This window comes from Struthio camelus, chromosome 3 (assembly GCF_040807025.1).
Source record: "Struthio camelus isolate bStrCam1 chromosome 3, bStrCam1.hap1, whole genome shotgun sequence".
Classification (NCBI taxonomy): Eukaryota; Metazoa; Chordata; class Aves; order Struthioniformes; family Struthionidae; genus Struthio; species Struthio camelus.
In genome coordinates, this window is record NC_090944.1 from 70,825,974 (window position 1) to 70,841,045 (window position 15,072).

At 38.0% G+C, this 15,072-nt stretch overlaps 1 protein-coding gene across 2 annotated transcripts in view; it reads right to left on the reverse strand.

Moving 5' to 3' along the window:
- Window positions 1–8,474, reverse strand: part of SAMD3 (sterile alpha motif domain containing 3) — a 71,021-nt gene extending 62,547 nt beyond the window's left edge. The window contains exons 1-2 of one of the 2 annotated variants that reach the window (XM_068938279.1): window positions 8,442–8,474; window positions 7,741–7,799 (exon numbers count right to left, since the gene is read on the reverse strand). The gene's annotated coding sequence lies outside the window, so the exon portion shown is untranslated. Of the gene's footprint in view, window positions 1–7,740; window positions 7,800–8,055; window positions 8,165–8,441 lie in introns of those variants that run through there. The other variant, XM_068938278.1, reaches the window with a different exon arrangement.
- Between the last annotated feature and the right edge of the window lie 6,598 nt (window positions 8,475–15,072).

The window sequence follows — 15,072 nt, forward strand, 5'->3', positions numbered from 1 at the left end:
TTATAGGAGGGGAATATAAAAAGAATATTTGGTGAGCTACTAAAAACAAGGCTGGGTAGCACAACAGTGGCTGAGGGTTCTGGAGAACGAGAAGAGCAGAGAGGCAGTGTGACCACGTTGCAATGTCCAAGGAGACTGTGGCACAGGACACGACAGAGAGGTATGGTTAGGCCATGGAGAAATGTAGTTTATGGAAATTGTGAATGGTCTGAGAGTCTTCTGAAAAGCATGAACATCTTCCTCATTTTCTCATTTGAAACAGCTCCCTTGCCTTATGTGGCTGCATCTGATGTGGCATTGAATACCTCTTACCTGTGTAAGATGTAAGTTTCGCTAACCACAGCTGCTGCTAACCACAATTTTCACTTAGATAATACCGTATCAGAGCTGCCACACTAAAGCTGGTTTCTGCCATGGCTTTCCAACTCTCAAGTGTAATCAGGGAGAAAACTTGCAATGATACCTCCCTAATCTGTATGGCCAACGACCTTCTCACTTTTCTTTCTCTCAGGAAACAGTTGCACTGGACCCACATTGCCAGGTACTCCTCCTGGTAAAAGTTGCTTTTAGGGACTCTGCCTGGACTATTTAGAAATAGCAATATGGCCTGAATTTAGATTATATGCTTTCCCTGGAGAAGCAATAGCATTCTGTCTGCCTCAGTTTACCTGCACAGTGGCCTGCTCTGTGCGTTTTCAGTGTAGAAAGGATTCTGTGAGGTTCGGCTGACTGAGAGAGCGCTGTCGCATAATTACTCTCCCTTTTCTTTCCTGTGGAGGAGCATTTGGATCTGTGCAAATATCACCTAAATTATTTCAGTACCTAGCCATAGGATTCACATCTGCAGAGTGACAGGCGTATCACTCTACTGTACTAGAATCTCCATCAAATCCTCACTGAAACTACTTCACTACCACCAATCTAAATATTTCACCTAGATAAGACTCGTCTTCCTCCAGGACTTTATACTTGCAGGACTTCCCAGCAGTAACCTGTTGCTGCTGCTGGGCTACCAAATGTTGTTGCTTCTGGTGCTGGATCCCCACATCAGGCCTCTGCAGAATAGCTAGCAGTCTTATTTTTAAGATTCAGTTTGATCATGTTTTTAGAAGATTAAAAAAGAGAAGATATCAGCTTTATGCAGCAGTGTGGCTCTATTCTGTGAGAAAAAAATCACTATATATGTATCACTATATATATTTCAAAGACAATGATGATCATGTGGTCAGGTGCCCACTGTCCTTAGGAGTTATAGCACTTCGGACATACAGAACTGGATCTGTCCAGGGAAATATCTGTATAAGACATTGCTGTTAATAAAACATCATTTTATTCTGAAGTGTTAATTTAGATATCAGAGAATGCGGAATAGCTTAGGCTTTGTGCCTGGCTACTGCTACTAATTAATAGCTTTTTGAAGTACAAAAGTATTTCTAAAAATCTCTCTAATGTACAAAATGAACGTCACAGTATATGTGATTATTATAAACCATTTCTTTGGCTCACAGGATGTCATATAATCCTACATTTAGGATTACATACCACATTCTGCTACTGACTTAGCAGAAAAAAAAGCAGGTAATTGCCTACTGGAAAGTGGCAGGACTGGAAGAGCTTACATTATATACTGAAGTTTCCCAGAACGTTTGACAAATGCACAAGAATGGCTCATTCTCCTAGGCCTGCTTTTAGCTAACTTGAATAGAAGAAACTAGTCTTTATTCACAAGAGTCTTTCTTCAATATTTCTTTATACCAGAGATATTTTTAAACAGAGATAAGGTGAAAAATAATTCTTCCAGCTGAAACTTTTGGTAAGGATAAGTTCTCAGATATAATGATTGGTATTGTAACTCTTGTAAAGTAACACTTGCAAAAAGGAACTGCAAAGGATTTTAAAGATTACAGGTACCCATGATCTCCATTGTACGTCTGATCCAGAAAATGAAATGTTCTTCAGGCTTAGTGAGATATAGGTGCAACTTCCCATTAAGACTAAATCTAACCTTGACGTTTTCTTTATGTTGAGATTTCCTGCTCATCTTAGCCTGATCTAAATAGAGACTGACCAGAACAGGGCATTGCCATTCCCCTCTAAATTCTCACCTTTGTAGTCTTGCCCTCCTCCCTACTTGTACTGGATCTCATGACTGTGAACAGGGAGTTGAGCCTTTGCTGTTGGGTTATGTGGTGAAAAGTTGGTCCCCGCACACCCGGAGGAGCTCCGAGGAGCAGCAGCAGGTGGGGGGACCCAAGTCACACCCAGGCCCATCACAGGGGAGGTCTCAGCCCGAAAAGGCTCCTCTCCACACCCGTGGGGCGCGCAGAGCCTGGGCCAGGTGGAGGAGGGGGGGGCAATGCCCCATTGGAGCAGCAGGGCCCTGCCCAGCCCCCCGGGACATCCCAGGGGCGCCTGGCCCGAGGGCTCGGCGCAGGGTGTGGGGGAGTGATTTGGGGTAACCTTTGGGGGTAAGGCTTATTATGGGATATTTAGCAGGGGAACCAAAGTGGAAAGGGATCAAGGTGGGTCAGCGGAACCAGCATGGGAAAGCAGAGGGGCAAGGGGAGAAAAGGGGCCAGTGGTGTGTCACTGGGGCTGGTGAGCACCTGCATCCGGCCCTCCCCGCGCCCGACTTCAGCATCCAAAATGGTCTATTCCTCTAAAAATCTGAGTATTTGAGTATTTGAGTATTTCAATCTAAAACCGGTATTTGAGTATTTCACGGTAAACACGGTATTTGAGTATTTCAAACTAAAAATTTGAGTATTAAGAATTTAGGCCAGTAGGCCTACCTGCAGATAATAGAGCCCTAAAACTAAACAAACATCTCTGGCTATGTGGGAATACTTAGTTGGGTATGGTGATAATTTATTTAGGAAACAAATTGTAGAGGGTGAAAAGTATTGGGTCAGGTTCTCTCCATCTGAATTTCATATAAATTCCTATCTTTCGTGGGCTTCGAACTTAAATCTCAGACTGACTTTTACTCCCCTGTTCTCAAGTGCTAACTTACTGCAGACACAATCAGTCTGCCATTACTTAAAGAATGTATATATCCAATATAAAACGCTTTTATTGTGAGCCACGGATCTCCCTATGTGTCTACGCAAAAGTTTGCTTTGCTGATGCTTGATCTGGCGAGATAGGCACCTAACTCTACCAGGTTTATGAGCTGGGTAAAAGACGTCCAAATTTAGATCAACCTGCCAGCAGTTTAGGCCTGCTCAGCCCATTCTTTGTTCGTTCTGACTGTTTTTAATTAAATGAAAAACACAGGTCAGCAGTGTGCAATGACGTATCCGGGAACTACATGACCTGGATTTCAGACTTTCCTCAGTCTGAGGGGGGGTGGGAACTAAACTACCTGGTTGAGGAATATCCTGGGATGAGGCCAGTCCCTGCCTCAGCTGTTGGAGCTGACTCCCCTCCGCAAAAGGGGAATGCAATTTTACAGAGACAAAGCAAGAGGCAACCCGAACTGGAGGCTGGGAACGAAAAGACTGGCTCTGAAACAAATGCACATTACACAATCAACCAAATGTCTTCATTTTTCCAGTCTTATTTTGATACTGTATAGGGAGAGTAAGTGTGTAGGATGAGGAGCTTCAGGAAATAGTTCTAGGATTTGAACAGAGCATTAAGATCGCACAGGTGCTATGTAATTACTCATTTATCCGGGAAAGACTCTACGTGTTAGATGACAAGGGGCTATGCCATGGATGTCCTTATAGAATACTAATTACTTTTAGTAAGATTGATTTCACTGTGGATTAGTTGCTTGTTTCTCAGTATTAATCATCTTACTCAGCATTTTCTTGCACAATATGCAAAAAACAAGAAAATCAAGCCCTCTGAGCATGTGATTTTCTTAGATAACATCCAAGCAATCTTTCTTTTGTAAAACAGTGTTTGCAAACTGTGACCTTTATGCTTCTTGGACAGATTATTTCTATTAAAAACAGTCTGGCAAACATATGGATTAAGTCTAGCAACTACCCAAGAACCTAGTTCAGTTAAAGCAAATGGCAAATGCATTGCGAAGTAAGAACAAGCTCAGGGCAGTAGGTAGAACAGTGACATTTTAACAGTCAGAGAGAACATAATGATTGAAAATAGATGCTTATATGTACAGTGACCTTATACTTCAGGATTATTATTCTTCAGAACTCTATACAATGAGCCTAAAAGTGAATAATATTTAATGATTAACAACATTGTCCAATCTCAAAGCACTAGCATTTTACAATAGCTTTATTTGTTATTTTAAACCAATTTTTAGAAGAAAACTGTAATGTATTTGATACATTTCAAACCTCTTATCTTATTGAAACACTTCATAAAGCAAAGGTTTTTTACCCTCAAAAAAAAAAAAAGGAAAAAAGGAGTTAAATCTCTACGAACAAAGATTCTGTCAGAGACAGTACAGATTCACTAGGTGGCAGCATAGCTAGTAATTTTCTGAAAATCTACCTCATATTCCACGTATGTTTTACATATGTTTCCACTGCATTGGATATGGAAACAACAAACAGAAAAATAGCCTCCTAGAAAGCTAATATTAAAATAAAATTATTCTGAATATCACATGCTTTCAGAACAGGTGTTAACTTAACAATACTCTCTATTTCTGGGGTAAATTATGCATATATGTCATGGTGTGGCAAAGATCCAGAATATAACAGGGAAAAAGAAATTCCTAAAAAGAAGTGCTAGGTACCATAGCTCTTAAGTGAATCTGTTGCAGGTGAAAGCTGAATTGCAGCTTTAGAATGCTAAACCAAAAAAAAAAAAAAAGTAACATTCAGCTGTTAAAAGGCGTTAGAGGTAATATGAGTTAGCCTTAATCAAGGGAGATATTTAATTAAGATTGCATCTCAGGAAATATAACCACTGCCTGTGCTCTGCAGAACCTGGTACAAGGCAAACACTGCAGTGCCAAAGTGGGCAGAGAGGGAAGCTTACCTCTTTGGCCAACCATTTCCCAAGCTACGGTGGTTCTGTGAGCTTGTGGCTGAAGTTGCCTTGCTGGGTATGAGGCTGATAACCCTATCTGGTTGTTAGATCCTCACTGATTTCATGGCTTTACTGTAAATTACAGACCTGTTTTCTTCTCTTTAGAGGAGAAACTAGGTTAAAGCCTTCCCAGCAGGGAAAATGGACGTGAAAATACATTTGGTAAATGGACTGAAATAATTCAGTTTGCTTAACTTCCCAGATTCAGGTGAATTGAATGGCCTTTCTTGTCTCCATACACACCTTACAATCAACAATTGTAAATTCTGAACGGATAATGGTGATTTATTAAAATGTTCTGTGAGCAGACCATTTCCTGGTACAGATCAAGATAATTACCTAATAATCTCTGTTCTCTAATATTTCTTTCGGCCAGTTATTCTTAATGCTTTTCAAGTGTGTTTGCACCACTGCTGCTGCTAAGTCATTTGGAGCCCAGTCATGGAGTACTTAGTCAGGCAGCATTTTTACTGTCTGCCTAATTTCCCCTCATTAGTGACTGCAAGGTCAGTTACTTTACATTGCAAACTTTAGGACTAATCTTTGTCCTGCTAAATCAAGTGTTCTTTGTTACCAGTTTTTCCAAGGTGACTTTGCAGCGTACATCAGTATTGTTTTTTGTGCCCTTGACAACTCTCCTTCCTTCTATTCAAGAAGGAAGAAGTTAGGAGGATGACAGATAACAACACAGTCCTGAACCAAATTTCAATCCTGATATTTAACCACAGGGACTGGCTACCATTCACAAACTGCTTGAGCTGTGCACTTGCTGTTTATGATTTAAGCATTATCCCCTGATGAAATTGCAGTTGTGTTTAATCAGGATTGATGTGTAATTTCATACTTTTGGCAAGCAGAAAACCTATGACTAAGAAATTAGATGTTATATGATGTAAATGTTATTGTTTATAATGAAATGGAATAGGTTTTGTACGTTATTGTACTTGTATGTTTTTCAGGGGATGGAAGTAATGGAAAATACTGTATTCAGAGGAACCCCAGTAACTTTAATTCAAATTAAGGATAATAGAGTTTAGTAACTAGTATCACAATTTCTGAAAAAGTCCAGTAGAATATAGATAAAATATAAGACCTAAATGTGTGTATTTGTTTTTTAAACTACACATATTTTAGTATGATATATAAATATTTATTCATTCAATTCAGTTTTCTTAAGAAAAATTGTTATCTTCAACCTTTTTTCCTGAGTATGGACTAGATCAGCTATTAAAATTTCAAGCCTTGAAGATGGTCTCAATGAAGTGCATGAGAGCCTTGCTACAGCTACCACACTGGAAGGAAGTTTGTCCAGCTTCTTTGTCTCTCCTCTCAGTAATCAGGACTTAGACACCACCTCGCCTTCTGTGGCTTACAAGTCTATATGCTGAGATGTCAGAATATTACCCACGGGACTAATGTTTCCTTTCCAGCAAGGGTAACAGGAATTAGGACAGGGCTAGTGGTCCACTAAGTCCATTTCCTGTCACGCCAGGCATCACAATCTACGTGTGCATCAAGTCAGCAGAAGAGAGTGTGCATTGACAGCCGTAAGGGAACTGTACTGGAGTCTTTTGTGATGGAGAAGGGAGGAGCAAAGAAACACAGTTCCTCTCTCAGCTGTTGCAAAAGCAGGATAACTGCACACTATCCAGCCTTGCAAAAGGCTTGCCAAAATGTACAAATCTCTAAATCCCTATAGACAATTTAGATTAAGAAATATTAAACACATTCACACCTGCTTTCAAGCTCTGAAACTGTAGCCCTGCAAAATGTCAGCTATTTAAAATAAAAGCAGCTTTTTTTTTTTTTTTTTGGTAAACATCTGTTCGGAAATTCTAAACTTCTTTTCTGTTACGAACGTTCCTGTCTCCTTTATCCATTCATCTTCCTTTTAGTTGAAATATACGTCATTGATTACCACTGTACAATATTCATAAATTATGATATTCAGCTATTTCACTCTTAGCCTTCTCTCCTTGGCCTACAAGCTGAAGGTTTTTCAAACAACTCAAAATGCAATGGCTGAACTTTAAAATACAAACAAACTGAAAACCAACAAGAACCTGCTAACAGGAACTGAGAGCTAGGAAATGTATCGTTCTGCTCTACCATTAAATACAAGAGACTTTCATTTTCAGTGCAAAGCAGTCAAATTCAAAAAGGTGAATGAAAGACAAATCCCTGTTTAAGTATCCTACATGATTCACACACCACTGAAAAGCAATCCACTGGACAAGAATCTTTGAAGTGAGATTTGATTTTGTGAGATACGCAGCTATACATAAATTATTATATGTGCTTGATTCGGATCAATCGGTAAATTAGAAGTCCCAAAGATTAGAAAAAAACAGCGTAATTCAATCAAGCATTCAGACTGGGAAACTACCAGGTGTTTCTTTAGAAAAAAGTGAACAGGAAATCAATGAGGCATTTAGCAATATAAACACATGTTAATATTTGATGAGTACTTCAAATACAAGGTTATGATCCTGGCAACCAGTTCCAATTCAAGTGCTATTTCTGAAGTCAAGGGAATTATTCGTATAAATGAAGGTACTTGATTGCGTCTTGAGTTCTGTGTTGTCGTATATAAAACCAGTGTGATTGAAAGCTACACTCACGCCTTTGTGGGGTATCTTTAATGGAACACAGAATTTTCCTCAGGAAGTTGCTGCAAAATCATCAACGGTGTGGAAAATGCTGTATAGTATTTCAAGTCATTCTTACTTAACTGCAGTAAGCCCTGTTACCACACAGTGAAAGTGATGAAGATGTTTTCAGGGAACCTGAGAAAACAATAAACATAGAGATTACAGAAGAGAAGAAAAACATGATATTTCCATTTAGAAACCAAAGGAAAGTCAAATGGGCATATCAGTATGGTGGTTGCAGCCGTATTGTTATAAACACATTATATATTGATTAGGTTCACTTGGGAAGTTTAGTATATCCATTCTGAGTACTTGCAATTAACTTAAATTGATATAAAAATGTGTGTAGGCTAGCCCGTAGGAAAATAGACCAAGATTAACTTCAATTTACCTTCAGTGTTTTTCCATAGCTTTCACAAAGGATAAACTCTGGCTTGCTAACTCAAGATGAAAAGTGTTAGCTAATATCCAGGTTAGGAAAAGCACCAGCCTTGTTCTGTAATGTGCACAAAACCTAATTCTACCCTGCCCTTCTCTCAGTAATCCTCCTGTGATGAGTAAAACAAAGTTTACTAAAAGTCACAGCTCTAAAGGCACTGAATACGTGTTTAGCAGGAGCTCTCCATGTTGACATACTACAATAAAGTCAGAATATCCTTGTGCCATTCTTTTGGAAGAGGATTAAGCTAAACCACACAAAGATCCCAAATCCAAATAAATGTATCTGTGTACAGACTGCCTGTAAAACAGCAAATGAACCTAGAATTCATGTCCTACCTTGTTTCACAGCAGCTTTTCTATGCAAATGTGCCCCAAGCCTGGGCTCTTAGCAAGTTATCTTCATACCTTGGAGATAAAGCTTCAGCTGTCTCCAAAGGTTAACAAAACAGAGCTGTTTAAGGGAGTCCAGCGCTTTAAACATCTTCCAGAAACTCTTGCAACAAAAGGCTTTTGGATTTGCAGAGCTCACACATTTGTAGGGTTTATATACACGATTAAATGTAGGTAGTTTGCCGGTACTCCTAACATCCCCTCTCAGTACACCATGGGCCTAGTGCAAAGTCTGAAAAAGATATTGGTAAAGAATCCTTCCTTTTAAAAAAAAAATTCTAGTCAGAACCATTGCTGGTAAAGGCAGATACAAATGAGAACAGTAGTATTGTGCGCAGGTGTGAGAGACTGAGTAAGGCTGGGGGTAGTGGAATATCAAGCTTCTGTTGCCTGTGGAGTTATGTTATACAGGCACAGAATAGCTCTTCTGCGCAACTGGTGTTCCAGTGAATCCCTTTTCTACACTACAGAGCTATTTCTTATCTAAGATTTGCACTGAGAATGCTGTGGGAGGCTCATTTCCCTTAAATAAGTGGGTTCTATATTTATAGAATAATTTCTGCTCTGAAGTGCTTTCAGAGCACTTTATAAAAGTGGGATATTTCCTGTACCAGCACACCTCTAACAACCCGCACTGTTCTCTATTATCCAAGAAATGGCCACTCAGAACAGCTGAGGAAAAACACCATTCTGCTGCTCCTGATACCATTGCTATTGTAATATGTTTATGTTTAGTATCTCCATTTTTGAGTTTTGTCTTTTCATCCTCTTCTATGCTACAATGTTCTTTTCAACCTAAACCCTTAATCGTATGTGAGAAGAGTTGGACTAACAAACCCCTGCATTTGATAATGAAAGTCCATTACTCTGTGTGGTCCTGAGGAATTCTGGTAAGGGAGATTCTTCTGTGAGCTGATAATAAACGGCTCTAAAAAAGCTCATGCTAATACATCAGGCAAACATGCATACTGCTCTTACGAACAGGCAAAATTACCACTTGCTACCAGTATCAATATTGCACCCATGCGCTGCTGTCACAGAGCAGGACTCTCTGTGCCGTTGGTGGTTGTTACACAAACACAGAAGAAAAAGGTGCTCCTTGCAGTGGGCTCCTGTGTCCCAGCAGTGCTATCTGTAGCGTCTCCTCTGCTCAGCTCTGTTTGGAGTCTCCATCGCAGTCCCCAGCTCTGGAAAATCACAGTCCAAGCTTACAAGGACAGACAATGAACAAGGCAACAATAGGAAACATGCCTGGCGGGCATGACTGGCACCAATCTCAGCATTGTCAAGTGTTTAAAGACATCATATCGTAACTGAGGGGATTTTAGTTTAATTAAACACGTTCATCTTATTTTACCAGCAAAGCTAATACTATTAACTTAAGTTAATATCACTAACTATTACTTTAAAATTTATTATAAATCAGAAGCATTTTTTTTTACTAAAGCTACTGTTTTAGGCTTCCCTCAGTAGGAGAAATTCTATGAGAGTAGCGGGGTGCTTCAGATCCCATGGTAAATAAACTGCACAGCTGAAACACAGCTGATGACTGAATGAAAACTGGAGGCTCTCATTTTGGTCAACGATGTACAGCTATGCTATGTAACACCTATTGGTGAGAATAGCAGTGCTGTGACAATTGGAAGTTGCAGAGGGAATTTAAGTAGATAAAATGTAATTATTCATGCCGGAATTTAACTGGGAGTGCAAGGCTAACATCAGTAGTTTTCTGGGTTGGAAAAAATACTAGAAAGGGAATGTCATTATCCCAAGCATTGGATATGCTTGGGCTTTCATTTATATTTTTATTTTATATGCATGAGGCTTTTGTTGACTAGTAAAATGAAAATAAATACTAGTCAGTACCTCCTTCTGCCATCCTGTGCACTAAAGTCAATGAGAATTTGGGTGCAGATGGGTACATAATACACTATCTGGTTATATATAAATTACTGTAACAGAACTGCTCTCCTGAGGAAGACGCTATCCAGCTTTGCTCAAGCTGTGAAGAAAAAAGATATTTTCAAAAGAGATGTTTAAATAAACAAACAGACACTGACAAAGTTCCTTGTGCTTCATTTCAATATAAGGAATGAATTGATATTTTGGCAAACTTTATCAACAGAGGCTCCAGCCAGCCTGCTGCGTGCTCATCTGCAGATGGGTTGAAGCAATTAACAACATGCTAAGGTAGTCAAGCTCATTCTGCACAGCATTTTGTTCCAGAATCTCCCCTTTAATTTAAATATATGTTAGGAAAATTGATTAAAAATATCTTTTGAATATATTTTTTGAAGTACTTTTCTCCTAGCATCAGATTAACATGTTTTAATAAAATCCCTTTCCATCTCCAGCAGTTTGGCCAGTGAGGGTATCAATACTTTCGAGAAAATAATTCCTCTCTACTTAGGATGTCAATAGAATAAATCCTGGGAGACATACGGAAATTATGATATCGGGCTCCTCTTTATCAACTTTATATGCTAATAACCGTTTGAGCAAATTTAATATTCATAACTGAATATTCATATACAAAACCATTCATAAATGAGATTTGAGACAATACTTTGTTAAAATATGCTGAATGGTAGGTTGATATGATTGTTTTTTAATAATTAATAATGGCAATTTAAAAAAAATAATTAATGGTTCCACTGTTATTTTTCGTTAATGCCTCATAAGCATTTTATGCTAATAATTTTACTGGAAACAGGCAACAGATTACCTGCTCTTATCTAAATCATCCTTGACAAATATTTACATTATCTCAAGCAGAAGAGAGACCCATTATTTTAAAAAATTCCTTCAATGCCATCTTTATATAAAGGTTTGCCTTATCCCCCAATTTTTCTTTTACATTTTAGCACTGCAGCTACCTCCACAGTGTCTTCTAAGACAAATTTCTGATACAAACTATGCTGAGAATCTGCTGTGTTCTGGATTACTGGTTCAGAAATTAAAGTGTTTAAGGGCTTCTCCCTCATGATTGCAAGAGTGACAGACAGTAGAACGCACTTTTAAGCTAGGCTAAAAATGTCAGGAGTTTCAAGAGTTTCTATTCAGTTTTTCACCTAGGACATATATTTCAATCTGATTTCTTTTTAGTATGCAATCCTCTAAAATAACACTATTATACCTTTACATTATGTCTTACTTCGTTCCTGTGGGGAAACTTAAATGCTTAAACATTGCAAACATTCTTACCACCAGTGTTATGAAAGAGTACTTTTCCTTGACACTTCCTTCGACAAAAATTTAGTACAGAATCATGCAAAAATTTAGGTTGGAAGGGACCTCTGGAGGTCACTTAGTGCAAGCCTCTGCTCAAAAGGCTTCAAATAAATAAAGTTGAATTTTGAGAATTCCCAAGGATGGAGAGCCTACAGCCTGCCTAGGCACCTGTTTCTGTGCTCAACCACCATGGAAAATGTATTCTAGGTTCTTATTTTTAATGACAACAACAAAGCTACATAATAATAACAGCTTATATTTTTCTTTTACTATCAATAACAACAATAGCTGCAGGATACATTACTTCTCAGAACTATTTGTTGTTCTGGACTCAAACATTAGCATGATTTTAATGTTTCTAGACACAAAATACAAGCACATACACATTTACCTTTAGATTAAATTATACACAAGTGCAATAAGTGTATCAAATGCATGTTTGCTGCAAAATACCTGCTATACATCGGGTCCCAATGTCCATTTTCACCTTATGACTCTGACCCTTCCCTAATTGTTAATTGCCTTTAAGATATATTTTTAGTAGTAAAAGCTGAGTTCCACCTATTTGCCTTCTGGTTTTGAGCCTGCAGAGTTATTGAAGTCAAACTTCCGGCTTTTCTTTGCAATAGTGAGGACTCAAGTAAGTAAGAAACAGATTTGTTCTCATCTGAAGGCTATATAATCATGCAATCTTTTAATTCAAGCAGCTGGACTTTCAGGAAATAGAGTAAAAATCACGAAACTGGTCCCAGAACTGCAAAGTTTGGCAACACTGAATCTGTGACTCATAAAACGGCAAACAATTTCCAAGCATGTCAGATAATTGTCTAGAAATATAAAGACAGAAGGCAGAGGCATGCAGTTATGTACCTGACGCAAACACTTTAAGTAATGTTTAAGATCCTTAATTTGACCATGCTTTACATTCTCCTAACAGTACAATCGGACCGTCTTAGCTTGGGTGAATTCCACATTGTAACCTACCCCCATCTTAGGTAACTCCCAAGGGATGCTTAGCAGCTCCAGAAGAGAGGTCCATCACGTTCAGCCCTCTGTTTTTCGGGAAGAATACAACTAAGACATTTTCATAAACTGTGTTGAGATTACCCTTTTTTTTTTTTTCCTACAAATATGGCAAGAATAATTTGACATTTCAGTATTCTGGCAATGTCTGAGATAACACAAAGGAAACTTTATTTTTCTGAGAAGCAACTGTTCTGCTTACAGTCCTCCAGCACTGCAGAATATTGGACCTTAAACAAATTTGTGAGAGAGCATCGACTAAATATCACTCACTCAAGATAAATGTGTCTGAGAAAATTTCTGGGGGAGGAGAAAAATCCAAATGCAATGCAGATAGTGTAAAACTGGATGATTATCAGACATCTTTACAGACTTTAAACGATTAGATTAATCTGAAGGTAGAATATAAGTGAAATTGACAGAATTACGATAACTACTTTTTTCAAGCAGTAATTATTATATGTATAAAAAATCCACAATTTATATATAAAACCCATATCAGAAAAAAAACCCAAAACATTTTCTAACAAACCTGAAAAAAGTAAATTATTACAAAATATTGCCCTGCATGTGTTGATGGGGCATGAGAGTATATAAATCTCCCTCATTTAGATCCAAAAGAAAGGGTTGTCATTGAAGTCACTCTGTCTGCTTTTCTTTAGGGCTTAGAACATTTCTCCCCTGGTTCAGAGCTGCTCCTGAGGAGGGCACAAGAGAAAGTCTGCAGAACTCACTGCTGAGCTAAACGGCATTCTGAAAATTACAAAATTGCAATTTTTGTCATGCTCACATTTTAGTAGAGCTCTAATAAGGATTAAGACTCCAATGTTATTATTATTATGAGATCACATAATCTTCATCTAGTCAGTTTAGCAGGACACTGAAAACACTGGCCAAAAGCAAATACATCAATATAAAATTGAGTATATAGGTTTTTTAGTTGCATTATTCACATGTTTAAGGTTAAGTATGTCTTAAAAATAAGTTAAGTATATCTTATTTAGTGACAGAAAACTCAGCATTTTTAGGAGGCTCAAACAATACATGGGTAAAACAAGAAATATTTGGGGTATTGAATTTAAAGGGATTATTGTTGTTGATATCAGTAGGAATGGGATCTAATTAAGAACATTGCTCTCTGACTGCATACACTAGCTTCAACACTATCAAAATTTAAAAAAAACAAAAGTAGTAATCCCTCTTCTCTAGAAGTCTGCTTCAGGAATTAAGCAGTAAATGTCAGTACCTTCTCAAATCTTCACTGGAATTAAAAAAAGGGAGAGAACAGCAGCAAAAACTGGGCAGTAAGAGGACTGCTGAGATAAAATCTGTAGGGATTAATCTTTTATGCAGGAGTAAGTCCCTGAAATACCAAGTAAAATTGACTGTAGATTTGTGTTGTGTTGGAACTTAAATGCTGGATAAGGTATAAATACAATTTCATAATTATTCTTATAGTAAATGTTAATTTCCTGATGTCATCAATTATTCTGCTATAATATAACATTTGAGAATCTTTGTTATGGAATTATTCATGGTTTTGCCTTTCAGAAACAGGCATGGAAAGTAACGAAATAACAAATAACAATGTATTCTTCATAGAGCTCAGAAATTATGACTGACTTCTTACAATACATTTCCATGTAGACCTGATTTTTAGGAGTTTGCACACCTTATTTAACTGTTTGAATAAACGTTAACACTTGTCTAGATCCTCAGTGGGACTCAGTTACGCTGGGGACCTGCATAATCGCATTACACAGGCAGACCCTTGAGACACCAGGCTAGACTAAATATGAACACATATTTTCTCCTCTAGAATACATTCCAGTGCTCCACTAACTATTATGTGGCATCATTAAAACCTATCTTGACAATCTTTAAGCATAATAGGAATCTATAAAGATGACTCACTTTGTGCCAGTTTTCTATGTTAAAGCTGTTTTAGCAATTTTTCCTGGAAAATCAATATTTTTCTGAAATATTTTCTATAATGTAAGCGATAAGATCTAGCTCTTGAATCAAGGATGGGCAGTAATGGCACATAATCACAGTGGATAAAGCACTAATCACTATGGGAGAGGTGCACCTTCTTTGAGGCACCTGCCACACTGTATATTCATGTTCTAGCAAAACATGTATAGCTGGCCATGCCACAAAAGACTATTAAAACACTCACTTCTTCTTAATGAGGCAGAACTATGGTTCAATTCTGGTGTCTTTTCTATTTAGAAACAATAACATTTAGGAAGCTAATGGGTAGCAATTACAGAATCACAGAATCACACAGAATCATAGAATGGCCAAGGTTGGCGGGGTCCTC